The sequence below is a fragment of the Pseudophryne corroboree genome, chromosome 6, assembly GCF_028390025.1.
Source record: "Pseudophryne corroboree isolate aPseCor3 chromosome 6, aPseCor3.hap2, whole genome shotgun sequence".
NCBI lineage: Eukaryota > Metazoa > Chordata > Amphibia > Anura > Myobatrachidae > Pseudophryne > Pseudophryne corroboree.
Window position 1 is genome coordinate 487855823 of NC_086449.1, and position 27663 is coordinate 487883485.

General features: G+C 46.4%; 1 protein-coding gene across 2 annotated transcripts in view; it reads left to right on the plus strand.

Moving 5' to 3' along the window:
- The window catches only part of PNPLA8 (patatin like phospholipase domain containing 8), a 215319-nt gene that overhangs the window by 174492 nt on the left and 13164 nt on the right, over positions 1-27663 (plus strand). The gene's annotated exons all lie outside the window — the stretch shown is intronic.

The following is a 27663-nucleotide window of genomic DNA, read 5'->3' on the forward strand; positions in this document are numbered from 1 at the left end:
ACCAGTCAGCCAGTTCCCAGAATCAAAATTCTTCCCCCGCTTCCTCTGAGTCCACCGCATGACGCGGGGGCTCCACAGGCGTAGCCAGGTATGGTGGGGGGCCGCCTCAAAAATTTCAGCGATCAGTGGGCTCGCTCACAGGTGGATCCCTGGATCCTTCAAGTAGTATCTCAGGGGTACAAGCTGGAATTCGAGGCTTCTCCCCCCCGCCGTTTCCTCAAATCTGCCTTGCCGACAACTCCCTCAGGCAGGGAGGCTGTGCTAGAGGCAATTCACAAGCTGTATTCCCAGCAGGTGATAGTCAAGGTGCCCCTACTTCAACAAGGACGGGGTTACTATTCCACACTGTTTGTGGTACCGAAACCGGACGGTTCGGTGAGACCCATTTTAAATTTTAAATCCTTAAACACATACATAAAAAAATTCAAGTTCAAGATGGAATCGCTCAGGGCGGTTATTGCAAGCCTGGAGGAGGGGGATTACATGGTATCCCTTGACATCAAGGATGCTTACCTACATGTCCCCATTTACCATCCTCACCAGGAGTACCTCAGATTTGTGGTACAGGATTGCCATTACCAATTCCAAACACTGCCGTTTGGACTGTCCACGGCACCGAGGGTCTTTACCAAGGTAATGGCAGAAATGATGATACTCCTTAGAAAAAAGGGAGTTTTAATTATCCCGTACTTGGACGATCTCCTTATAAAGGCGAGGTCCAAGGAGCAGTTGTTGGTCGGAGTAGCACTATCTCGGGAAGTGCTACAACAGCACGGATGGATTCTATACATTCCAAAGTCACAGCTGTTCCTACCACACGCCTACTGTTCCTGGGGATGGTTCTGGACACAGAACAGAAAAAAGTGTTTCTCCCGCAGGAGAAAGCCAAGGAGCTGTCATCTCTAGTCAGAGACCTCCTGAAACCAAAACAGGTATCGGTGCATCACTGCACACGAGTCCTGGGAAAAATGGTAGCTTCTTACGAAGCAAAATTCCATTCGGCAGGTTCCATGCAAGAACCTTTCAGTGGGACCTCTTGGACAAGTGGTCGGGATCGCATCTTCAGATGCATCGGCTGATAACCCTGTCTCCAAGGACCAGGGTATCTCTACTGTGGTGGCTGCAGAGTGCTCATCTTTAAGAGGGCCGCAGATTCGGTATACAGGACTGGGTCCTGGTAACCATGGATGCCAGCCTTCGAGGCTGGGGGGCAGTCACACAGGGAAGAAATTTCCAATGACTTTGGTCAAGTCAGGAGTCGTCCCTACACATAAATATTCTGGAACTGAGGGCCATTTACAATGCCCTAAGTCTGGCTAGGCCTCTGCTTCAAAACCAGCCGGTACTGATCCAATCAGACAACATCACGGCAGTCGCCCATGTAAACCGACAGGGCGGCACAAGAAGCAGGATGGCGATGGCAGAAGCCACAAGGATTCTCCGATGGGCGGAAAATCACGTCTTAGCACTGTCAGCAGTGTTCATTCCGGGAGTGGACAACTGGGAAGCAGACCACCTCAGCAGACACGACCTACACCCGGGAGAGTGGGGACTTCATCCAGAAGTCTTCCAACTGTTGGTAAACCGTTGGGAAAGGCCACAGGTGGACATGATGGCGTCCCGCCTAAACAAAAAACTAGATATTGCGCCAGGTCAAGGGACCCTCAGGCAATAGCTGTGGACGCTCTAGTGACACCGTGGGTGTACCAGTCGGTTTATGTATTCCCTCCTCTTCCTCTCATACCAAAGGTACTGAGAATAATAAGAAAACGAGGAGTAAGAACGATACTCGTGGTTCCGGATGGGCCAAGAAGAGCTTGGTACCCAGAACTTCAAGAAATGATATCAGAGGACCCATGGCCTCTACCGCTCAGACAGGATCTGCTACAGCAGGGGCCCTGTCTGTTCCAAGACTTACCGTGGCTGCGTTTGACGGCATGGCGGTTGAATTCCGGATCCTAAAGGAAAAGGGCATTCCGGAAGAAGTCATTCCTACGCTGATAAAAGCCAGGAAAGAAGTAACCGCAAACCATTATCACCGTATTTGGCTTAAATATGTTGCGTGGTGTGAGGCCAGGAAGACGGAGGAATTTCAGCTGGGTCGTTTTCTGCACTTCCTACAGTCAGGGGTGACTATGGGCCTAAAATTGGGTTCCATTAAGGTCCAGATTTCGGCTCTGTCGATTTTCTTCCAGAAAGAACTGGCTTCACTGCCTGGAGTTCAGACATTTGTAAAGGGAGTGCTACATATTCAGCCCCCTTTTGTGCCTCCTGTGGCACCTTGGGATCTCAACGTGGTGTTGAGTTTCTTAAAATCACATTGGTTTGAGCCACTTAAAACTGTGGATTTGAAATATCTCACGTGGAAAGTGGTCATGTTATTGGCCTTGGCTTCGGCCAGGCGTGTGTCAGAATTGGCGGTTTTTGTCATGTAAAAGCCCTTATCTGATTTTCCATATGGATAGGGCAGAATTGAGGACTCGTCCCCAGTTTCTCCCTAAGGTGGTATCAGCTTTTCACTTGAACCAACCTATTGTAGTGCCTGCGGCTACTAGGGACTTGGAAGATTCCAAGTTACTGGACGTAGTCAGGGCCTTAAAAAATTTATATTTCCAGGACGGCTGGAGTCAGGAAAACTGACTCGCTTTTTATCCTGTAGGCACCCAACAAAATAGCTGCTCCTGCTTCTAAGCAGTCTATTGCTCGCTGAATTTGTAGCACAATTCAGCTGGAGCATTCTGCGGCTGGATTGCCGCATCCTAAATCAGTAAAAGCCCATTCCACGAGGAAAGTGGGCTCATCTTGGGCGGCTGCCCGAGGGGTCTCGGCTTTACAATTTTGCCGAGCTGCAACTTGGTCAGGGGCAAACACGTTTGCTAAATTCTACAAAATTGATACCCTGGCTGAGGAGGGCCTTGAGTTCTCTCATTCGGTGCTGCAGAGTCATCCGCACTCTCCCGCCCGTTTGGGAGCTTTGGTATAATCCCCATGGTCCTTACGGAGTTCCCAGCATCCACTAGGACGTCAGAGAAAATAAGATTTTACTCACCGGTAAATCTATTTCTCGTAGTCCGTAGTGGATGCTGGGCGCCCATCCCAAGTGCGGATTGTCTGCAATACTTGTATGTAGTTATTGCCTAACTAAGGGTTATTGTTGAGCCATCCGTTGAGAGGCTCAGTTATATTTCATACTGTTAACTGGGTGTAGTATCACGAGTTATACGGTGTGATTGGTGTGGCTGGTATGAGTCTTACCTGGGATTCAAAATCCTTCCTTATTGTGTCAGCTCTTCCGGGCACAGTATCCTAACTGAGGTCTGGAGGAGGGTCATAGTGGGAGGAGCCAGTGCACACCAGATAGTACCTAATCTTTCTTTTAGAGTGCCCAGTCTCCTGCGAAGCCCGTCTATTCCCCATGGTCCTTACGGAGTTCCCAGCATCCACTACGGACTACGAGAAATAGATTTACCGGTGAGTAAAATCTTATTTTTTCCCCCATCAGAAGAATTAAATGAAGTGTGTGAAGAAGCGTGGGCTTTCCCTGATAAAAGATTGGTAATCTCTAAGAAGTTACTAATGGCGTTCCCTTTCCCGCCAGAGGATAGGTCACGTTGGGAGACACCCCCTAGGGTGGATAAAGCGCTCACACGTTTGTCTAAAAAGGTGGCACTACCGTCTCCGGATACGGCCGCCCTCAAGGAACCTGCTGATAGAAAGCAGGAGGCGATCTTGAAGTCTATATATACACACTCAGGCATTATACTTAGACCAGCTATTGCGTCAGCATGGATGTGCAGTGCTGCCGCTGCGTGGTCAGATTCCCTGTCAGAAAATATTGACACCCTAGACAGGGACACTATTCTGCTAACCATAGAGCATATAAAAGACTCAGTCTTATACATGAGAGATGCACAGAGGGAGATCTGCCGGCTGGCATCTAAAATAAGTGCATTGTCCATTTCTGCTAGGAGAGGCTTATGGACTCGCCAGTGGACAGGGGATGCAGATTCAAAAAGGCACATGGAAGTTTTGCCTTATAAGGGTGAGGAGTTATTTGGGGATGGTCTCTCGGACCTAGTTTCCACAGCAACTGCTGGGAAGTCAGCATTTTTACCCCATGTTCCCTCACAGCCTAAAAAGGCGCCGTTTTATCAGGTACAGTCCTTTCGGACTCAGAAAAACAGGCGTGGAAAAGGCGGGTCCTTTCTGTCTAGAGGCAGAGGTAGGGGAAAAAGGCTGCAACAAACAGCAGGTTCCCAGGAGCAAAAGTCCTCCCCCGCTTCTTCCAAGTCCGCCGCATGACGGTGGGGCTCCACAGGCGGAGCCAGGTACGGTGGGGGGCCGCCTCAAAAATTTCAGCGATCAGTGGGCTCGCTCACAGGTGGATCCCTGGATCCTGCAAATAGTATCTCAAGGGTACAAACTGGAATTCGAGGCGTCTCCACCCCACCGGTTCCTAAAATCTGCCTTGCCGATTACTCCTTCAGACAGGGAGGCTGTGCTAGCGGCAATTCACAAGCTGTATTCCCAGCAGGTGATAATCAAGGTGCCCCTACTTCAACAAGGACGGGGTTACTATTCCACACTGTGGTACCGAAACCGGACGGTTCGGTGAGACCCATTTTAAATTTAAAATCCTTGAACACATACATAAAAAAATTCAAGTTCAAGATGGAATCGCTCAGGGCGGTTATTGCAAGCCTGGACGAGGGGGATTACATGGTATCCCTGGACATCAAGGATGCTTACCTGCATGTCCCCATTTACTATCCTCACCAGGAGTACCTCAGATTTGTGGTACAGGATTGCCATTACCAATTCCAGACGCTGCCGTTTGGACTCTCCACGGCACCGAGGGTGTTTACCAAGGTAATGGCGGAAATGATGATACTCCTTCGAAGAAAGGGAGTTTCAATTATCCCGTACTTGGACGATCTCCTAATAAAGGCGAGGTCCAAGGAGCAGTTGTTGGTGGGAGTAGCACTATCTCAGGAGGTGCTACACCAGCACGGTTGGATTCTGAATATTCCAAAATCACAGCTGGTTCCGACGACACGTCTACTGTTCCTGGGTATGATTCTGGATACAGTTCAGAAAAAAGTGTTTCTCCCGGAAGGAGAAAGCCAAGGAGCTGTCATCTCTAGTCAGAGACCTCCTGAAACCAAAACAGGTATCGGTGCATCACTGCCCGCGGGTCCTGGGAAAGATGGTGGCTTCTTACGAAGCAATTCCTTTCGGCAGGTTCCATGCCAGAATCTTTCAGTGGGACCTGTTGGACCAATGGTCCGGATCGCATCTTCAGATGCATCGCCTAATAACCCTGTCTCCAAGAACCAGGGTGTCTCTGCTGTGGTGGCTGCAGAGTGCTCATCTTCTAGAGGGCCGCAGATTCGGCATACAGGACTGGGTCCTTGTGACCACGGATGCCAGCCTTCGAGGCTGGGGGGGCAGTCACACAGGGAAGAAACTTCCAAGGACTATGGTCGAGTCAGGAGACTTCCCTACACATAAATATTCTGGAACTGAGGGCCATTTACAATGCCCTAAGTCAGGCAAAATCCCTGCTTCTACACCAGCCGGTACTGATCCAGTCAGACAACATCACGGCAGTCGCCCATGTAAATCGACAGGGCGGCACAAGAAGCAGGATGGCAATGGCAGAAGCCACAAGGATTCTCCGATGGGCGGAAAATCACGTACTAGCACTGTCAGCAGTGTTCATTTCGGGAGTGGACAACTGGGAAGCAGACTTTCTCAGCAGGCACGACCTCCACCCGGGAGAGTGGGGACTTCATCCAGAAGTCTTCACGCTGATTGTAAATCGATGGGAACGGCCACAGGTGGACATGATGGCGTCCCGCCTAAACAAAAAACTAGAGAGATATTGCGCCAGGTCAAGGGACCCTCAGGCGATAGCTGTGGACGCTCTAGTGACACCGTGGGTGTACCAGTCAGTTTGTGTTCCCTCCTCTGCCTCTCATACCAAGGGTACTGAGAATAATAAGAAAACGAGGAGTAAGAACAATACTCGTGGTTCCGGATTGGCCAAGACGAGCGTGGTACCCGGAACTTCAAGAGATGATCTCAGAGGACCCATGGCCTCTGCCGCTCAGACAGGACCTGCTGCAGCAGGGGCCCTGTCTGTTCCAAGACTTACCGCGGCTGCGTTTGACGGCATGGCGGTTGAACGCCGGATCCTGAAGGAAAAGGGCATTCCGGAGGAAGTCATTCCTACGCTGATTAAAGCCAGGAAAGATGTCACTGCAAAGCATTATCACCGCATATGGCGGAAATATGTTGCTTGGTGTGAGGCCAAAAAGGCCCCAACAGAGGAATTTCAACTAGGTCGATTTCTGCATTTCCTACAAGCAGGAGTGACTATGGGCCTGAAATTAGGCTCCATTAAGGTACAGATCTTGGCTCTGTCGATTTTCTTCCAGAAAGAACTAGCTTCCTTACCTGAAGTTCAGACGTTTGTGAAAGGAGTGCTGCATATTCAGCCCCCGTTTGTGCCTCCAGTGGCACCTTGGGATCTCAACGTGGTGTTGAGTTTCTTAAAATCACATTGGTTTGAGCCACTTAAAACCGTGGATCTAAAATATCTCACGTGGAAAGTGGTCATGTTATTGGCCTTGGCTTCAGCCAGGCGTGTGTCAGAATTGGCAGCTTTGTCATGTAAAAGCCCTTATCTGATTTTCCATATGGATAGGGCGGAATTGAGGACTCGTCCCCAGTTTCTCCCTAAGGTGGTATCAGCTTTTCACTTGAACCAACCTATTGTGGTGCCTGCGGCTACTAGGGACTTGGAGGATTCCAAGTTACTGGACGTAGTCAGGGCCTTGAAAATTTATGTTTCCAGGACGGCTAGAGTCAGGAAAACTGACTCGCTATTTATCCTGTATGCACCCAACAAACTGGGTGCTCCTGCTTCTAAGCAGACTATTGCTCGCTGGATTTGTAGCACAATTCAGCTGGCGCATTCTGCGGCTGGACTGCCGCATCCTAAATCAGTAAAAGCCCATTCCACAAGGAAGGTGGGCTCATCTTGGGCGGCTGCCCGAGGGGTCTCGGCTTTACAACTTTGCCGAGCTGCTACTTGGTCAGGGGCAAACACGTTTGCAAAATTCTACAAATTTGATACCCTGGCTGAGGAGGACCTTGAGTTCTCTCATTCGGTGCTGCAGAGTCATCCGCACTCTCCCGCCCGTTTGGGAGCTTTGGTATAATCCCCATGGTCCTTTCGGAGTTCCCAGCATCCACTAGGACGTCAGAGAAAATAAGATTTTACTCACCGGTAAATCTATTTCTCGTAGTCCGTAGTGGATGCTGGGCGCCCATCCCAAGTGCGGATTGTCTGCAATACTTGTACATAGTTATTGTTAACTAAAGGGTTATTGTTGAGCCATCTGTTGAGAGGCTCAGTTGTTTTCATACTGTTAAACTGGGTATAGTATCACGAGTTATACGGTGTGATTGGTGTGGCTGGTAGGAGTCTTACCCGGGATTCAAAATCCTTCCTTATTATGTCAGCTCGTCCGGGCACAGTGTCCTAACTGAGGCTTGGAGGAGGATCATAGTGGGAGGAGCCAGTGCACACCAGGTGACCTAAAAGCTTTCTTTAGTTGTGCCCAGTCTCCTGCGGAGCCGCTATTCCCCATGGTCCTTTCGGAGTTCCCAGCATCCACTACGGACTACGAGAAATAGATTTACCGGTGAGTAAAATCTTATTTAATATACGTCCCAAAACAGTTAAGACTGCGTTTCCATGGTCAGATCAGCTGACGGAAATCAAGGTAGAGGCTTGGGCTACACCCAATAAAAAATGTGGGATTCCAATTATCCTTTTCCAGCAGAGGACTGTTTAAAAAGGGAGGTGGCTCCTAAGTAGATACACATGTAATTCGATTAGTGCGAAAATCTATATTGCCTTTACCGTCAACATCATTAAATGATGTCACGGATAGGAGAGTGGATGGTTTTCTAAAAACCACATTTTCTCTAACGTCCTAGTGGATGCTGGGTACTTCGTAAGGACCATGGGGAATAGACGGGCTCCGCAGGAGACTGGGCACTCTAAGAAAGATTTAGTACTACTGGTGTGCACTGGCTCCTCCCTCTATGCCCCTCCTCCAGACCTCAGTTAGAATCTGTGCCCGGACAGAGCTGGGTGCTTTTAGTGGGCTCTCCTGAGCTTGCTAATAAGAAAGTATTTTAGTTAGGTTTTTTTATTTTCAGAGAGCTTCTGCTGGCAACAGACTCTCTGCTACGTGGGACTGAGGGGAGAGAAGCAAACCTACTAACTGCGGCTAGGTTGCGCTTCTTAGGCTACTGGACACCATTAGCTCCAGAGGGTTCGAACACAGAATCTTAACCTTGGTCGTCCGTTCCCGGAGCCGCGCCGCCGTCCCCCTCGCAGAGCCAGAAGTCAGAAGCCGGCAGAAGCAAGAAGACATCGAATTCGGCGGCAGAAGACTCCTGTCTTCACATGAGGTAGCGCACAGCACTGCAGCTGTGCGCCATTGCGCCCACACTACCCACACACTCCGGTCACTGTAGGGTGCTGGGCGCAGGGGGGGGGGGCAATTAGGATACCTCTTGGCAAAAAGATACATATATACAGCTGGGCACTGTATATATGTACGAGCCCCCGCCATTTTATTACACAGACCCGGGACAGAAGCCCGCAGCTGAGGGGGCGGGGCCTTCTTCCTCAGCACTAACCAGCGCCATTTTCTCTTCAAATCTCCGCTGAGAGGAAGCTCCCCAGGCTCTCCCCTGCAGTATCAAGGTAGAAAAAGAGTAAAAAGAGAGGGGGGGCACATAAATTTAGGTGCAAATTATCATAAACAGCAGCTACTGGGTAAACACTAAGTTACTGTGTAATCCCTGGGTTATATAGCGCTGGGGTGTGTGCTGGCATACTCTCTCTCTGTCTCCCCAAAAGGCCTTGTGGGGTCCTGTCCTCAAATAGAGCATTCCCTGTGTGCGTGCGGTGTGTCGGTACGTTTGTGTCGACATGTTTGACGAGGACGGTTACGTGGAGGCAGAACAAGTGCAAGTGACTGTGGTGTCGCCGCCGACGGCGCCGACACCTGATTGGATGGATATGTGGAAGGTGTTAAATGATAACGTAAGCTCCTTACATAAAAGGTTGGATAATCAGTCAGGGTCTCAACCCGTGTCTGATTCTACAGCTCAGAGGCCGTCAGGGTCTCAAAAGCGCCCACTATCCCAGTTGGTTGACACAGATGTCGACACGGATTCTGACTCCAGTGTCGATGACGATGAGGCAAAGTTGCAGCCTAAAATGACTAAAGCCATCCGATACATGATTATAGCAATGAAGGATGTATTGCACATATCGGAGGAAAACCCTGTCCCTGACAAGAGGGTTTATATGTTTGGGGAGAAAAAGCAAGAAGTGACTTTTCCCCCTTCACATGAATTAAATGAGTTATGTGAAAAAGCGTGGGATTCCCCTGATAGGAAAGTACTGATTTACAAAAGATTACTTATGGCGTATCCTTTCCTGCCAACGGATAGGTTACGCTGGGAATCCTCCCCTAGGGTAGACAAAGCGTTGACGCGCTTATCTAAGAAGGTGGCCCTGCCGTCACAGGATACGGCCGCCCTAAAGGATCCTGCGGATAGGAAGCAGGAAGGTATCCTGAAGTCTGTTTATACACATTCTGGTACTCTTCTGAGGCCAGCAATTGCTGCGGCCTGGATGTGTAGTGCTGTAGCAGCATGGACGGATACTCTGTCTGAGGAGTTAGATACCCTGGACAGGGAGACTATTTTACTGACCCTAGGACATATTAAAGACGCTGTCCTATATATGCGGGATGCCCAGAGGGACATTTGCCTGCTGGGCTCTAGAATAAACGCAATGTCGATTTCTGCCAGAAGGGTCTTATGGACTCGGCAATGGACAGGTGATGCCGACTCTAAAAAACACATGGAGCCTTATAAGGGTGAGGAATTGTTTGGGGACGGACTCTCGGACCTAGTTTCCACGGCTACGGCTGAGAAGCCAAATTTCTTGCCATATATTCCCTCACAGCCAAAGAAAGCACCGTATTACCAAATGCAGTCCTTTCGTTCACAGAAAAGCAAGAAAGTCAGAGGTGCATCCTTTCTTGCCAGAGGCAGGGGTAGAGGAAAAAAGCTGCACCATGCAGCTAGTTCCCATGAACAAAAGTCCTCCCCGGCTTCCACTAAATCCACCGCATGACGCGGAGCCAGGAGCGGTGGGGGCGCGTCTCCGAAATTTCAGCCACCAGTGGGTTCGCTCACGGGTGGATCCTTGGGCTATACAAATTGTGTCTCAGGGATACAAGCTGGAATTCGAGGTGACACTCCCTCACCGTTACCTAAAATCGGCCTTGCCAGCTTCCCCCAGGAAAAGGGAGGTAGTGTTGGCAGCAATTCACAAGCTATATCTCCAACAGGTGGTAGTGAAGGTTCCCCTCCTTCAACAGGGAGGGGGTTACTATTCCACCATGTTTGTGGTACCGAAACCGGACGGTTCGGTCAGACCCATTTTGAATTTAAAATCCCTGAATATTTATCTGAAGAAATTCAAGTTCAAGATGGAGTCGCTCAGGGCGGTCATTGCAAGCCTGGAGGAAGGGGATTTTATGGTGTCTCTGGACATCAAGGATGCGTACTTACATGTCCCCATTTATCCACCTCATCAGGAGTACCTCAGGTTTGTGGTACAGGACTGTCATTACCAATTCCAGTCGTTGCCATTTGGCCTGTCCACGGCACCGAGAATATTTACCAAGGTGATGGCGGAAATGATGGTGCTCCTTCGGAAGCAAGGGGTTACAATTATCCCATACTTGGACGATCTCCTCATAAAGGCGAGGTCCAGGGAGCGGTTGCTGATCAGCGTAGCACTCTCTCAGGAAGTGTTGCTACAGCACGGCTGGATTCTGAATATTCCAAAGTCGCAGCTGATTCCTACGACGCGTCTGCCCTTCCTGGGCATGATTCTGGACACAAACCAGAAAAAGGTGTTTCTCCCGGAGGAGAAGGCTCAGGAGCTCGTGACTCTGGTCAGAGGTCTCCTAAAACCAAAACAGGTATCGGTGCATCACTGCACGCGAGTCCTGGGAAAGATGGTGGCGTCATACGAAGCCATTCCCTTCAGCAGGTTCCAAGCGAGGATCTTTCAGTGGGATCTGTTGGACAAGTGGTCCGGATCGCATCTTCAGATGCATCGGCTGATCACCCTGTCACCCAGGGCCAGTGTGTCTCTTCTGTGGTGGCTGCAAAGTGCTCACCTCCTCGAGGGCCGCAGGTTCGGCATACAGGACTGGGTCCTGGTGACCACGGATGCAAGCCTCCGAGGATGGGGGGCAGTCACTCAAGGAAGAAACTTCCAGGGGCTGTGGTCAAGTCAGGAGACTTGTCTGCACATCAATATCCTGGAACTAAGGGCCATATACAACGCCCTGAGTCAAGCGGAGCCTCTGCTTCGAAACCAACCAGTGCTGATTCAGTCAGACAATATCACGGCAGTGGCCCATGTAAACCGCCAGGGCGGCACAAGAAGCAGGGTGGCAATGGCAGAAGCCACCAGGATTCTTCGTTGGGCGGAGAATCACGTGCTAGCACTGTCAGCAGTGTTCATTCCGGGAGTGGACAACTGGGAAGCAGACTTCCTCAGCAGGCACGACCTCCACCCGGGAGAGTGGGGACTTCATCAAGAAGTCTTCACGCAGATTGCAAATCGATGGGAACTGCCACAGGTGGACATGATGGCGTCCCGTCTCAACAAAAAGCTAAAAAGGTATTGCGCCAGGTCAAGGGACCCTCAGGCGATAGCTGTGGACGCACTAGTAACACCGTGGGTGTTCCAGTCGGTCCTTGTCTTTCCTCCTCTTCCTCTCATACCAAAGGTGCTGAGAATTGTAAGAAAAAGAGGAGTGAGAACAATACTCATTGTTCCGGATTGGACAAGAAGGACTTGGTACCCGGAATTGCAAGAAATGCTCACAGAGGACCCATGGCCACTGCCTCTCAGACAGGACCTGTTACAACAAGGGCCCTGTCTGTTCCAAGACTTACCGCGGCTGCGTTTAATGGCATGGCAGTTGAACGCCGGATCCTAGCGGAAAAAGGCATTCCGGATGAAGTTATTCCTACGCTGATAAAGACTAGGAAGGACGTGACAGCAAAGCATTATCACCGTATATGGCGAAAATATGTTGCTTGGTGTGAGGCCAGGAAGGCCCCTACAGAGGAATTCCAGCTGGGTCGATTCCTGCACTTCCTACAGTCAGGAGTGACTATGGGCCTACAATTAGGGTCCATAAAGGTTTAGATTTCGGCCCTATCCATTTTCTTCAAAAAAGAACTGGCTTCACTGCCTGAGGTTCAGACGTTTGTTAAGGGAGTGCTGCATATTCAGCCCCCTTTTGTGCCACCAGTGGCACCTTGGGATCTTAACGTGGTGTTGAGTTTCCTGAAATCCCACTGGTGTGAGCCACTTAAGACCGTGGAGTTAAAGTATCTCACGTGGAAAGTGGTCATGCTGTTGGCCTTAGCTTCGGCTAGGCGTGTGTCAGAATTGGCGGCTTTGTCATGTAAAAGCCCCTATCTGGTTTTCCATATGGATAGGGCAGAATTGCGGACTCGTCCGCAATTTCTGCCAAAGGTGGTGTCATCCTTTCATTTGAACCAACCTATTGTGGTGCCTGCGGCTACTTGTGACTTGGAGGATTCCAAGTTGCTTGACGTAGTCCGGGCTTTGAAGATTTATGTGACCAGAACGGCTGGAGTCAGGAAGACTGACTCGCTGTTTGTCCTGTATGCATCCAACAAGCTGGGCGCTCCTGCTTCAAAGCAAACTATTGCTCGCTGGATCTGTGGCACGATTCAGCAGGCTCATTTTGCGGCTGGATTGCCGCATCCAAAATTAGTGAAAGCCCATTCCACAAGAAAGGTGGGCTCTTCTTGGGCGGCTGCCCGAGGGGTCTCGGCATTACAGCTTTGCCGAGCTGCTACATTTGCAAAGTTCTACAAGTTTGATACCCTGGCTGAGGAGGACCTTGAGTTTGCCCATTCGGTGCTGCAGAGTCATCCGCACTCTCCCGCCCGTTTGGGAGCTTTGGTATAATCCCCATGGTCCTTACGGAGTCCCCAGCATCCACTAGGACGTTAGAGAAAATAAGATTTTACTCACCGGTAAATCTATTTCTCGTAGTCCGTAGTGGATGCTGGGCGCCCGTCCCAAGTGCGAACTTTCTGCAATACGTGTATATTGTTATTGCTTACTAAAGGGTTATGTTATGTGGCATCAGTTGAGTGATGCTTGTTTGTTGTTCATACTGTTAACTGGGTAAGTTTATCACGAGTTATACGGTGTGATTGGTGTGGCTGGTATGAGTCTTACCCTGGATTCCAAAATCCTTTCCTTGTAATGTCAGCTCTTCCGGGCACAGTTTCCTCCTGAGGTCTGGAGGAGGGGCATAGAGGGAGGAGCCAGAGCACACCAGGTAGTACTAAATCTTTCTTTAGAGTGCCCAGTCTCCTGCGGAGCCCGTCTATTCCCCATGGTCCTTACGGAGTCCCCAGCATCCACTACGGACTACGAGAAATAGATTTACCGGTGAGTAAAATCTTATTTTCTCTATCTGGGACAGTCATAAGGCCAGCCATGGCTTTAGCGTGGATGGCAAAGGCAGTGGCTGCCTAGGCTGATGCACTGTAAGAGGATGGTTTCTCAGCTTCTAGAGAACAAAAATCCTATATAGCTCATATTAAACAGGCTGCAGTATTTTTGGAAGAAGCGGCAATAGACATGGGTACTATTGCTTCTAGGGCATCAGCTTCAACAATAGCTGCTCGCAGAGCACTTTGGTTACGTACGTGGAAAGCTGATTCAGAATCCAAAAAGGTTTTGGAATCTTTGCCTTTTGCTGGAAATATTCTTTTTGGTTAAGAATTGACAGATATTCTGGAGTCAGAAGCAGACTCCAAGAAGGTCAAGTTTCCTTCCACATATAATCCTAAACCTAAGGGTCCAGTTTTTCGGCCCTTTCAGTCGCAAGGAAAAGCGAAGGGAAAAAGTCATCCTAAGCAGCCCCAATACAATAAGTTTGGTAAGTCAAAGAAGCATTGGGCTACCAGAGGGCCAGCTTCCAAACCAGAAGATTAGCCATCAGGGTAGGGGGCCGACTTCTTCAGTTTGCACAGATTTGGCAGCAGTTTACAACAGATGCCTGGGTGCAAGAAGCGGTATCTCTAGGTTATGTTTTCCCCTTCAAGAATCATCCTCCTTGAAGGTCCTTCTGCACCAGCCCGTCTCAGGTGGAGGCGAAGGCAAGGGCCTTGCAAGAAGCAGTTCAGAAATTGCTTCAGTCAGGAGTAGTCATTCCAGTACCCCCTGCACAACAGAGACAGGGTTTTTACTCCAACCTGTTTTTGGTTCAGAAGCCAAATGGGTCTTTTTGACCCATTCTAAATCTCAAAATGCTAAACAAATACATTTGGGTACCACGGTTTCACATGGAGATGTTACGCTCCATAGTTTTGGCCTTGGAACCAGGGGATTATATGGTATCCCTGGATATTCAGGATGCATACCTACATGTTCCTATAGCACTGTCCCATCAGTGTTATCTCAGGTTCGCCATCCTCCAGCAGCATTTTTAGCTAGCCACAGCCCCCAGAGTTTTTACCAAGATCATGGTGGTGATGGCAGCTTATCTCCGCGAGCAGGATACAAGAATTTTTCCATACCTCGATGACCTTTTAATCCTGGCACAATCACAGGAATTGCTCCTGTGCTATCTCCAACAGACAATAACATGTCTGCAGAGGCATGGCTGGTTCATAAATTGGGCAAAGTTGTCTCTGGTTCCGTCACAACGTATGACTCACTTGGGGGCTGTACTGGATTCAAGTCTGCAGAAAGTTTTACCTCGGAACAAGATATCCAAGGTACAGTCAAAGATTCAGGAGTTGTTACACAGTCAAACAGTATCAATTCACGCAGCAATGCGAGTGATGGGTTTGATGGTGTCAACATTCGACATGATGGAGTATGCGCAATTCCACTCAAGGCCTCTGCAGCATCTGATTCTGGCCAGGTGGAATGAAGTACATCAGACAATAAAGAAACAGACGATGGTACTTCCAGTAAAGATAAGAAAGTCATTAGCCTGGTGGCTACAGACATCCCATCTAGACAAGGGGAGACCCTTTTGGATATCAGATTGGGAGATCCTGACAACAGATGCCAGTCTTCAGGGCTGGGAAGCAGTGTCCGGAAAATTATGGTTCCAGGGACAATGGACCACAGAAGAAAGTTTGCCTGCCCATAAACCTGTTAGAACTTCGGGCCATATACATGGCACTGATTCAGACAAAGGACACTCTTCAAGGAAAACCAGTCCAGATCCGCTCGGACAATGCAACGGCAGTAGCGTACCTCAACCATCAGGGAGGAACCCGCAGTCAAACAGCAATGAAGGAGGTAAGTCACAGTCTAAAGTGGGCAGAACTCCATCTCCCAGCCTTGTCCGCAGTATTCGTTCCGGGAGTTCTAAACTGGGAAGCAGACGTTCTCAGTCGACACGCCATTCAGACAAGCGAATGGGCGCTACACCCGGAGGTCTTTCAGACTCTAGTAGACAAGTGGGGATTGCCAGAGAGAGATCTTATGGCGTCCCGTCTGAACAACAAAGTGCCCGCATACGGGTCAAGAACAAAAGATACCAAAGCGAACTTTGTGGACGCCTTGTCAGTGAAATGGGACTTTCATCTGGCGTATCTGTTTCCCCCGATCACCCTGTTACCCAGGGTGCTGAGGAAAATAAAGCAAGCAAATGGTGCCGTTATTCTAATAGCTCCGGGTTGGCCCAAAAGGCATTGGTACACAGATCTGCAGAGAATGTCGATGGATGCTCCACTTCTGCTCCCTCAACGTCCAGATCTACTAATGCAGGGTCCTTGTTATCACAGACATCTGGGTGGACTGTCTTTGATGGCGTGGCTCTTGAAACCTCTGTCCTGAAGTCAAGAGGATTCTCACAACCGGTAATTCAAACAATGCTCAGAGCAAGGAAACCCTCCTCAGCTCGTATTTATCACAGAATATGGCAAGCCTATATTCATTGATGCAGTGAGAAGTATGGACCCGAAATCCTTCAGAGTTTCCAGGGTCTTGGCTTTCCTTCAGGCAGGAATGGATAAATGTTTGGAGGTGGCTTCCTTGAGAGTTCAAGTATCAGCATTGACTGTATGGTTCCAAAAGAAAATTGCCAATTTACAGGATGTACGTACTTTTTTCCAGGAAATGTTGCGCATTCATCCTCCTTTTGTTCCTCCTACAGCATCTTGGGACTTAAGTCTAGTCCTCAAAGCTCTGCAAGTTGCTCCGTTTGAACCACTTAATAAAGTGGCTCTTAAATGGTTGACAGCTAAAGTTCTCTTTCTACTGACTATGGCATCAGCTAGAAGAGTGTCAGATTTAGGAGCGCTGTCATGTCGTTCCCCTTTTCTGATTTTTTTTTTTAATCCAGATAAAGCAGTTCTTAAAACTAGGTCTGGGTATCTTCCTAAGGTGTTGTCTAAATTCTACCTTAATGAAGAAATTTTAGTCCCGGCTTTTAAGGGATCGGGACTTTCTGCGGGAGATGCGTTGCTGGACGTAGTCCGGGCATTAAGGATCTACGTGGATCGTACCAGTGCCATCAGAAAGACAGATTCTCTCTTCATTCTCTATGGATTTCACAAAAGAGGATGGCCTGCTACTAAACAGACGCTGGCAAGATGGCTTCGAATGACTATTTCAAAAGCATACTCTCAAGCTGATCTCCCTGTTCTGGCAGCACGACATCATGCTTCAGCAGAACAGATATGTAAGGCAGCCACATGGTCTTCCATTAACACATTCATTAGACATTATGCCTTGGATACTTTTGCCTCTCATGACGCTGAATTCGGACGTAAGGTTCTCCTGTCCAATCAGGATCGTCCCCACCACTAAATTGCTTTGGGAAATCCCATTGTTATCCTGTGGATAACCTGTGGACCCTGCCGGAGAAATATACGTTATGGTAAGAACTTACCGTTGATAACGGTATTTCTCCTAAGTCCACAGGTTCCACAGGGATCCCACCCTGACGCACCTGATTTGAGGTTCCTTCTACTCACTAACCTTTTCCTTCTTGTACGGAAGGGTGTGCATGTGTGTTCTTCTCGCCTGATTAGGGCTCTACATGATGCTCCTGCCTAGTGCTTTGGAATACAACTGATTTGCCTGAGCCAGTGGGCGGGGATATATGGACGGGCCCGTTGCATCCTGGGAGGACTGAAAGCTTTTGATCGTTTGGTGCCAATCCGTTGTCGCTCCATCATATCCCATTGTTATCCTGTGGAACCTGTGGACTTAGGATAAATACCGCTATCATCGGTAAGTTCTTACCATAACGTATATTTTGCTAAATCTTCTGAGGTGTGTGTCTAATCCCAGTATTTTTAGGTGCAACAAGCACGATAATTAATGGGCGCCCAAAAACAATTGAATTGCTCCATCTGGTACAATGTAAAACAATTGAATCACCACTAATAATCAATTTAGCATGTAATGAGGTCATAAATTAAATTTTTTGTAGTGTCTTGTGTGATATGTTTATATATTCTGGAAATGATTCTTAGATGGTTGTGTTTCTCGGTTTGGATTAGGATTGTGGGGGAATAAAGGGCAGTTCTGAGACCAACATGAGAGCAAGACAGTGTACCTAAGTAGTAGGGCTCATGATCAGATCATCTGATATAGAGATGTCGGGAAAATTCTGTTCACATACAGAAAGATTGTTATTAATCAACAAGTACGGATCTGTCCTCATACATCTATGCTGGAGTGACACCAAGCAGCCCCTATTTCATGCGAGGTCACATGAGAATCTTCTTGCGTCGTGCGTCTTTTTTTGCAGAAAATTATATTTATATATGACACTTGTATATCTGTGTGCGACTGAGTCTCTGAATAGGTATAGGAAGTGCTACAATGTTGCAGCTGCAGCTTTTTTCCAATACAAGTTGTTCTGCTCCGTATACAGACTCCGTTACACACAATACAACGGTCATATATCAAATGAATCAGCAGAGTCTCCTTGTGCGTTATAGCCGCATTGCATTGTGACTTAGATGCATTTTCTTTCTTTTTCTTTTTTTAAATTCAATAATATTTATTGATTTTCTGTTTTTCAATAAAACAAAGAGACAGAACACTAAACCAAAAACATTTCCTAAACTAGGGAATGCGCAGATTCCCAACTCTAATAACATCCACTTACAACAGTAAAGAGGTGCAGGCTTAATTTCCGAGACATAAATCTATCAATTAAAAATAATGTCACAAGTCAACATAGAATGTTCAGGTACAGTATACAGAATCGCCTATGGCAACGAGACTTAGTTATGCAACAAGTCACACATCAACAAGTACGGGCAGAGGAGAGGCTGGTCGCAGGCGCCATAAAAACATCATAGAGGAAGGAGAGGCAACTCTCCCGGTGCAAATCTAATTTCACAATCCCACACTAACCCCCTGGCACATGTCTAATCCTCCACACACATAGATATGGCGTACACAGTGGCAAGTGCTCAGACGCTCCAGTTCAAGCCATCTACCCCACAGGTCTTGATATTTTTTCCTTGCTTTCCTGGCTAAGTATACATATTTCTCGTGAGAGGCTATATCATTAACAAGCGAAACCCAGGACCGTACTGTGGGCGTATCTTTGGCCAGCCAGAGTCTGGCGATACACACCTTGGCCAGGCCACAGAGATTAATTACATATCGTCTGGCAGGGGGTCCAGGGCATCCTCCTCCATAGCTGATAGCACACGTCATCGTGAAGCATACAGATGATGGAATTCCAGTTGACACCAGGGCGTTAACACCAGACCAGAATACAGCAATCTTGGGGAAAAGCCAGAGAATGTGCCAGAAATCTGCATCCAGACTGCCACACTTAGGACATCTGGTGCAGTGAGTACCCCCTATACGGCACAATCGCACTGGTGTCATATATACTCTATGTATAATAAACAGTTGGATTTGTTGATATCTAGTGGTGGTAGTAGATAATCGTGGAGTAGTGTTCCCACCAGAAATTTTTGAGGGCAGGGCACCGGTCTGTGGGGGAACATCTGCACGCGTCTGACGGCGTCACTTAAGGGGATTGGGCGGGTGGCGGCGTCACTAAAGGGGGCGTGTGCGGCTGGCGGCGTCACAAAAGGCGTGGGCGGCTGGCGGCGTCACAAAAGGGGGCGTGGTTGGCCGGCGGCATCACAAAAGGGGGCGTAGGCAGCCGGCAGCATCACAAAAGGGGTTGTAGGCGGCCGGCGGCGGCACAAAAGGGGGCATGGGCAGCCAGCGGCGTCACAAAAGGGGGGTGTGCCTAGCACCTACGGAGGTGCTGGGCTTCCCCAAGCGCTGTCCTGTAGCGTGAATGGATGCTGTGCTCATGCGCACAGCATCTATACACGCTGGGAGGGCAGGAAGCGGGCAGGCTGTTTAGCAGGGCGCCGCAGAAAGGACAGTGTGGGTTTTGCCTTAATAAAATATGGCAGGGTGCGGCACCCTGCTAAAACAGCCTAGAGTGAACACTAGTGGAGAACATAGAGCACCCTCCCATATATCATCAGAGATGGAGCCCAGGTCAGATTCCCACTTATTCCTAAGAAGGGATAACGGGTCAGAATAGTGAGACTTAAGTACACTTGTATAAATATTGGATACCAGATGTCCATTCCCTAGGGTCTGTAGGAGAGACTTGACTGGGGAGTCAATAATCATTGGAGGGGTATCGGGAAACTGTGCGTTAATCGCATGTCTCAATTTCAGGTAGCGGTAGAAATGAGAAGAGGGTATATTGTATTCCTGTTGGAGTTGCAGGAAGGATTTCAGTATATCGTCGTTATACAAGTGTCCCAAGGATGTCACACCCCACCTTCCCCACACCGCCCCAGGTTGCAGCGAGGTCAATTCTGGGAAACAGAGGGCATTGTCCAGTGGTGTATCTGGGTCTATACCTTGGCCCAATAAGATAACATGTACCTGTTTCCATACAAGAATGGCCTGTTTTATTATAGGGATCTTGGACAATTTAGGGTTCCCACAGAGAAGCATCTGCAATGGAGAGCCGTCAGGATACTCCTGTAGAAGCATTTGTGAGTGTATAGTGAGGGTATCAGAATCAGTCACCCATTCCCATATATGTGCCAACTGCGCAGCGTAATAATAAAATCTAAAGATAGGGAGAGCTAGGCCTCCCAGCACTCTTGGTATGGACAAGATGTCAAGCCTCAACAGCGCTCTCCTACTGGCCCAGATCAAGGAAGATAGCAAACTGTCAATCTGTCTGAATATTTTTAAGCCAATATATATAGGGGACTGCTGGAGGACATAAAGAAGTTTAGGCAAGACTTAGATGCATTTTCAGTAAAAAAAAATGCCAAACATTAGCAGAGTTGTACGGGACCTGGCAGATCACTTTCGCCAGGCATCTTGCGCTGTGCGGCGTATTGAGGCTAGATGTACAGTACATTATGAGGACAAATCTGTATAGGAAAAGTTTGGTTGAAATAATTTATTCTATAGGATGTGTCATCTACTGTATAACTAAATGTAAAGGTTCACATAAGTAATCCAACATAAACAACAGTTCTTACATTATTGTGTTATGTGTAATCACATTGCCTTATAATATACCATTGTTTTGACTTTCTGTACAGTGTTGAGTAGAAAACAAATTTAGTTGATTAAAAAAATGGTTCTCACTAGGGCAGTGGTTCCCAAACTTTTTTTGAGTCACGGTGCCCTAAAGTATCAGAGATGTTTTCATGGCACCCGTAGGCCAAAAGTTTCTTATTGAGAAATTTAGAAAGAAATATTACATTTAAGTAAACTGTGTTTACATTTCATCCTTAGGTTCAGTTGTGTAATGAAGGACAAGTATTGCTTGTTTGTCCACATATTTTATGATTGGCAGCCACCAGCACTGGCTTTGCCTGTTACATGGACTATAAATAATTTTAATTGGTCGTGGAACACCAATCCAAAGCACCCCTGCAAGTGCCCTGAGGCACCCCAGGGTGACTAGGCACACACGTTTGAGAACCACTGGACTAGGGGAAACCCTGAAGTTAAGTTCTTAATACAGTCATGCTTTTGTAGCTTTTTAAAAAATAAAAGGAAGGTTCTCCTACATTGAGATTTTGCTCTTTTTCCTTTAAACCATTTTATAAAAGTTAATTTGAACCTGAGCAGTAAGCAAAATAAATAAAATAGTCGCGCATTGCAGAACTGCTTACTGTTACATTTGTAAGTATTGCCAGGAATTTGGTTTCTTACATTTTCTTATTAACAATGGAGCTGAACTGTGAGAGTAACTAGCAATGCAAAGCATGTCTTTCCAAGCACTGATGTGCAATGGTTACTATGGATTCCGAAGACTGTGCTCTCAAATATTACAGCTGCCTCTGCCAAGTCATATATCTCTCAGTGTACACTGCGTTTTGCTGCTCATTTTATTGAATTCAATTGTATCATTATAGTTTGTGGATAAACAGTCTTGTGCTTTCTTAGTTCTACATAGGCAATGGCAAAATGTCCTTTTTAACAAGGACGAATTGTTTAAGCAGATAACTAGCAAGTACTGTGTAATGGGCAAAGAAAGTATGACAACTATGCAAGTTTTTTCTACTCTATAGTTAACAGAAATTGGGAGAACAGTACATTTTATTAAGATGTCTAAACAATTTTGAAAGAGTTGTAACTAGCGATGTGAAAGGTTGGCCAGTTCAGAGTGTTGCTTACTGGTTGACCGTTGTAAATTTGGTACGTTTAATACTAAGGCCTAATCAAAATGTATGACACAAACCTTTCTAGATCTTATCTTTTGTGTACATCTAATAAATTGTGTACTTCCATCTTGCTTGAAATTCACTGAGATGAATGAGCGTAGGAGGTGTATGTAACTTTGTAGCAAATAGGCTGAACTCACAACCTCTCCATCCAGTCCTCAAAATTCAGCCAGGCATTCACTATGGAGACTGCCAGCTCCTCACTCCTTCACTAAAAGTACTTGGGCTCTAAGATCTGGCGTAATGAAAAAGATTGGAATCCTTGAAGTATCCCCAGTATAATGGGCAAGGTTCCCAATAAACCCAAATAGAAGAAAATACAATAAACACAAACAAAATTTCCAGAGTTGCCTGCCATTAAATTGTTAAAGCAGAAGATCCTTGGGACTCCCTTATTGATTAGCCAATTAATTACAAGAAGTTTCCAACACTGCCCGCCTCTGATTGGCTCAAGGTGAGGGGGAACCTTATGCTTCCTGCTGTGTAGTACCAATGCTGTGGTACTACATTCATTTCAGATGGTTTTCTAAATGGAGCTCATAGAGTGGACATCTCTTCTCTTAAATAAACCAAAATTATCATTGTTCATGCCACACATTAATGCCCCCCGTACATTTGTTTTCCAATTTCACATGATTGTGCCACGCATTACTGCCCCTGTTCACATAAGTATGTCACAATTTGGTGCACCACAAAATTCACATGATTATGCCTCCAATTTACTTGATTATGGCACATATTATTGCCCCCAGTTTAGAAGAATGGGCCACAAATGAATGCCCCAGTCTTATCACTGGTGGCTAACGCTGACACGGGCACACTCCTGGGAGAAAGCACATAGGGGGTCGGAAATTCAATTAGCCGCAGTAAATTACTGCGGATAATTGATACCCTGGGAGCTATCCAATTAGCCCTGCAATCCAGCACTATTAGGACTTTTTTTTCCATCCTCGTTTTGTAAAATGACAATGCTGGAAGGTATGTTTATGTAGTAGCCCCGGCAGACGTTCTTTAATTCCTGTTAGGGTTATTTCCCTGTCATTTACAAAGGTGCTATTGATTGAAAGAGATACTGTATTTTGACATTTCTCTGGACATATGTAAATTATTATTATTATTACCAGTTATTTATATAGCGCACACACATTCCGTAGCACTTTCCAGAAAATATTTGCCCATTCACATCAGTCCCTGCCCCAGTGGAGCTTACAATCTACACTGCTCAAAAAAATAAAGGGAGCACTAAAATAACACATCCTAGATCTGAATGAATGAAATATTCTTATTAAATACTTTGTTCTTTACATAGTTGAATGTGCTGACAACAAAATCACACAAAAATTATCAATGGAAATCAAATTTATTAACCCATGGAGGTCTGGATTTGGAGTCCCACTCAAAATTAAAGTGGGAAAACACACTACAGGCTGATCCAACTTTGATGTAATGTCCTTAAAACAAGTCAAAATAAGGCTCAGCAGTGTGTGTGGCCTCCACGTGCCTGTATGACCTCCCTACAACCCACACAAGTGGCTCAGGTAGTGCAGCTCATCCAGGATGGCACATCAATGCGAGCTGTGGCAAGAAGGTTTGCTGTGTCTGTCAGCGTAGTGTCCAGAGCATGGAGGCGCTACCAGCAGACAGGCCAGTACATCAGGAGACGTGGAGGAGGCTGTAGGAGGGCAACAACCCAGCAGCAGGACCGCTACCTCCGCCTTTGTGCAAGGAGGAACAGGAGGAGCACTGCCAAGCCCTGCAAAATGACCTCCAGCAAGCCACAAATGTGCATGTGTCTACTCAAACGATCAGAAACAGACTCCATGACGGTGGTATGAGGGCCCGATGTCCACAGGTGGGGGTTGTGCTTACAGCCCAACACCGTGCAGGACGTTTGACATTTGCCAGCGAGCACCAAGGTTGGCAAATTCGCCACTGGCGCCCTGTGCTCTTCACAGATGAAAGCAGGTTCTCACTGAGCACATGTGACAGATGTGACAGATTCTGGAGACGCCAAGGAGAATGTTCTGCTGCCTGCAACATCCTCCAGCATGACCGGTTAGGCAGTGGGTCAGTAATGGTGTGGGGTGGCATTTCTTTGGGGGGCCACACAGCCCTCCATGTGCTCGCTAGAGGTAGCCTGACTGCCATTAGGTACTGAGATGAGATTCTCAGACCACTTGTGAGACCATATGCTGGAGCGGTTGGCCCTGGGTTCCTCCTAATGCAAGACAATGCTAGACCTCATGTGGCTGGAGTGTGTCAGCAGTTCCTGCAAGACGAAGGCATTGATGCTATGGACTGGCCCGCCCGTTCCCCAGACCTGAATCCAATTGAGCACATCTGGGACATCATGTCTCGCCCATCCACCAACGCCACGTTGCACCACAGACTGTCCAGGAGGTGGCAGATGCTTTAGTCCAGGTCTAGGAGGAGATCCCTCAGGAGACCATCTGCCACCTCATCAGGAGCATGCCCAGGCATTGTAGGGAGGTCATACAGGCACGTGGAGGCCACACACACTACTGAGCCTCATTTTTACTTGTTTTAAGGACATTACATCAAAGTTGGATTAGCCTGTAGTGTGTTTTTCCAGACCTCCATGGGTTAATAAATTTGATTTCCATTGATAATTTTTGTGTGATTTTGTTGTCGGCACATTCAACTATGTAAAGAACAAAGTATTTAATAAGAATATTTCATTCATTGAGATCTAGGATGTGTTATTTTAGTGTTCCCTTTATTTTTTTGAGCAGTGTATATTCCCTGCCACATGTACACGCACACACATTCACGCTAGGGTTAATTTTTGTTGAGATCCAATTAACCTACCAGTATATTTTTGGAGTGTGGGAGGAAACCGGAGTGCCCTGAGGAAACCCATGCAAGTACGGGGAGAATATACAATAAGCCATTGTAGTTGTCGTCCTACAATTATTGATTATCTGTTATGTTCCATATCAAAATATGTGCGAGCATAACTATAAATTATGCTATACATTAGTTTCTCTCCCATATGAGAAAATAAATGTGTCCAAATGGAGTGGTTATTCTATTTTAATATAGAGAAGCTACTGGACATCTTTTGGCTTCATGATTTCTGACTGGTTTATTGATGAAAGATTATAATTGTGATTCAATTTATTGCTGTGACTAATTCTACATTCATTTACACAATGTGCCTGTCCCTTTTAGTACCTGTATATCTAGCACATGAGGTTAGAAACATTCAATATACATGGATATAACAAGGATTTGTCACATACATGTAGATGTTCTACTTTAATGAAATCATTAGTAATAAACTAATTGTGTAAGTCTCTATGGTTTCCTGGTATCTATAGAAACTTGCTAAGAATCTTTCTTTTTTTGCTCACCAATGTACCATCCCTTGTGTACCTATCACAACAGTAGTAATGTGAGATCCAGCTCTGTGAAACGGTGCTAAATAATGTATGAGCCTCTCTCAAGGTTTTCTTCAAAAGAAATCAAAACAACAAACCTGGTCTGCTTGAAAGGGGGGGATGTTCTTTAAAATATGAAATGGTGTCATGTTCAAGGATTACATATTCTCATAGACACAGAGGAATTAAAGATAGTATAAAATATCACCAATTAATTCAGACCTTCATTTTAAATAATTTAATGCAGTATACGAGAGGGAAAAATCTGGTTAAGTAGAAATGTATTATAGATACTTGTATTATATACAGTATTTTGAAATGAACTATAATTGAATTTCACAATTGAATGTAAAAATAGCGGTGAATTTTTAAATGTTATGCTCTTTATCGTTTGTATGTTGCCATGCCTTATTGCGTATCACGGCTTCTGTTACAGACACATAGGTACATTTATAATAGTGTTCTGGTGTGTAAAACATGACACTATGAAATGTATTGTTACATTGTCTCAAGATGATTCATATTCACACAAAATCAAACCAGTTTTCATTGACCTCTCCATATACAAAAATGTCACAGATGCCACTTAGTGGGCAATTACTTTTTGTTACTGGACATTGGGCCTGATTCAGAGAAGTACGCAAAGCCGATTGTCCACGTAACTGAGCGATTATCTGCAGACTGTGCATGTGCTGCGTTCGCATTGTGCATGCGCCATGAGGACTCCTTCGCCAAGTGATTGACAGGAAGTGACGGTTTGGGGGTGTTAACATGGTGTTTGCGGGGAATGGTTGTAAAAACACAGGCGTGTCATGTCTGTTTTGGGGGCGTGTATCTGATGTCAGCTGCATGCCTTAACATACAAAAACATGATGCCTGTGTGACTACTGCCGGGTCCAGTCTGCGTAGCCATTGGTCTACCCTTCAGCCCAATGTTCCTTTTTCTTGCGTATAGGCTGCGTATGTGTAGGCAATTGTGAATGAGTTGCAGTAGCTCCGGTGAGAGTCTCTGTTCATTTCTGGGTGCAGCTTCACTTGCTGATATCTGCAGTTACGTTGCGGAGAAAATCACACTTGCAGCGGCATTAGTGTACTTCTCTGATACAAGCCTATTGCTTTGATGAGAGTATCGAAGGGCCATGAACATCAGAACAGTTTTTTGTTTGTCTTAAAGTATAACTCATATGAAAACCTAATTGTATTCCTCCCCCATAACTTTTAAAGGTCATTAATATTAAACAATTTCCTGTCTAGCTCTTTACCCATCTACCCTATTCAGCTCTGGCGACAATGGGAGAGGGCAGGGATAAGTATAAGACTTCTGGCTCGCCTCTACCAAGGAGTATAAGTGATGTATAGAAGAGTGCTATAGTGTGCATTCACTAATACCTGATATTGAGGTGGTGAAAGCCTTGAAGATCAATCATATGGTCTTAGGCAGAGCAGTAAGTCCTGCACTCACACCTGCTCTCTCACAGCACAGCCAGTAGCAAATGGTTTGGAGCACAGTTATACTTTAATAAAGACAAACCATAGAGGCTATTGGGGAGAGATAAGATTATTATTATTACTACTATTATTATTATTATTATTATTATTATTATTATTATTATTATTAAGCATTATAAGAAATAACTTGTATTAAATGTTATTATACACCCACTATTTACATACAGTATTTTTAGATAGCCTCATTTAATTACACACATCCTGTCACCATGTGTACAATTCTCAGTAATAAACCTCAGCATATACTCAGTCACACTCTAGAACAACAATATAATAATTTAGCATTAAATCATATCAGACCATTTGGAAGGCAATGTTTAAAATACAAAACCTATAATACCTTTGTTGCCAACATGTGCATCTTTCACTTTTATTGTAGCAGTAGAGTAAGTCTTTATGAATAAGTGTCTATTAGCTTTGCAATTGGATTTTGGAATTATATCCCACTCTTCCCTGCAAGGCCAAACAAATTAGGAGAGGCTCTTCTGTGCACAGCCCTCTTTAGGTCATTCCACATGCTTTCAGTGGCATTGAGGTCTGCACTCTGAGTGGGGCTTTCCAAGGATTTGATCCTCCTCATCTGAAGCCATTCTGTGGTTGTCTTGAGTGTGTTTTGAGTCCTTAGCATGATGCATATCATATATTTTAGAATTATGGCCACAAAGTCCAGTCTTGGTCTGCTCAGACAATAAAGCATTTTCTCACATGGTCTAGGGTCATTGAATGTCTTTTTTTGCAAACTGTAAACTGTCTTGAGTGCTAGTTTGGGGAGTAAATGGCTTCTGGCTTGCCACCCTAACCCATAGCCCAGATGTGCAGAATATGGGAGATAGTTGTCACATTCTGGTAGTGACCAGTT